The sequence below is a fragment of the Mastomys coucha genome, unplaced genomic scaffold, assembly GCF_008632895.1.
Source record: "Mastomys coucha isolate ucsf_1 unplaced genomic scaffold, UCSF_Mcou_1 pScaffold16, whole genome shotgun sequence".
NCBI lineage: Eukaryota > Metazoa > Chordata > Mammalia > Rodentia > Muridae > Mastomys > Mastomys coucha.
The window spans coordinates 42,081,329-42,082,706 of NW_022196898.1; the positions used below are offsets into that span (position 1 = coordinate 42,081,329).

Consider the following 1,378-nt stretch of genomic DNA (forward strand, 5'->3'; position numbering starts at 1 on the left):
CTGGGACACTGTCAAAAGAACAGCACATGGTGAGCAATGCCTTAGTGAGCTGTGAGCGAGGCTCCAGAAAAAAAAAGGGAGAGGCCCATTTACCTCAAGTGCATTTTGTTCCCTAGATTGTTCTTCGTGTTTGTTCTTGTTGTTTGTCAGCTCATATTTATAGAACCCAATCTGGTGAAAAGATATGTTGAGTCCTGTTCTAAGTGTGCCCTGAATCTTCATCTGGCCTTCTGCTTTGCTTCCATGTGTGCCCAGGTATAATCTACAGTATGTGTCTGACAATTGTGTTTAAGTTGGTCTAGTCTGAGAAAGTTCTGGGAAAAGGCTGCTCTGTTAATATTTAGTATATGCTTACTGGTGTTTATTTACGTGTCTTCTGATTATGGGTTTCTGGATTCAAACAACATTCTGTGGGTCATTACTTTCTTTGTTACATTCATGTATAACAGTACATTGATACTGAAATAACGTTGTGTGCAGCATTAGACTATAGTCCACTCCATTCTTTAAAATCCTCGTTTTCCCAGATCTCTCAGACAGATGTGCATAGGCCAACAGAAGAAACAGGGAAGAGGAATAATATCAGAGGAGAATGAAGAAAACACTCTTTCAATATCAAAAGTCAGAACCACATTCTAACTCAAGACATAATGAATTCCTTTCCCCCCTTTTATTCAAAATAGATTCTTTTCTCATTTAATATTCTCTGATTACAGTTTCACCTCCCTCTATTTTTCTTTACCTCCATTGTCCTCCAGATCTACTCCCTTTTTGTTAGAAAAGAACAGGCTTCTAAGGGATTACAACCAAAAATGACAAAATAAAATAGAAGATGAAGAAGGAAAAAATCAACATATTGAAGTTGGACGAGGCAACCCAACAGAATGAAAAGAGTCCCAAGAAGAGAAAAGCCAACAGAAGAATCAGAGCCATTTGTTCTCACACTCAGGATACCCATAAAACACTAAGCTAAAGTGTACAATATATACGCGGAGGTCCTGGTCCAGACCTGTGTGGGCCTTGTATTTGCTGTTTCAGTCACTGTGAGCTCCTATGCACCTTGCTTAGTCCATTCAGAGGGGCTTGTTCTGCTGGTGTCTTTCATCCCCTCTTGCTCCTACAATCTTTCTGCATCCTCTTCTGCAGGCTTCCCTGAACACTTAGAGGGGAGGAACTTCATGGAGACACCCCTATAGTCTCTCTCTCTCTCTTTCTCTCTCTCTCTCTCTCTCTCTCTCTCTCTCTCTCTCTCTCTCTCTCTCTCTCTCTCCTCCCCCGTCTCTCTCACTCTCCGTAATGTCTGGTTGTGAGTCTCTGCATATATTCCCACCTGCTGCTGGAGGAAGCTTCTCTGATGACTGAATAAGGTTCTCATCTA

The 1,378-nt window shown here is 41.5% G+C and overlaps 1 protein-coding gene across 1 annotated transcript in view; it reads right to left on the reverse strand.

The window, feature by feature from the left end:
- The window catches only part of LOC116093241 (TD and POZ domain-containing protein 2-like), a 4,931-nt gene that overhangs the window by 1,105 nt on the left and 2,448 nt on the right, over nt 1–1,378 (reverse strand). The window lies entirely within an intron of this gene.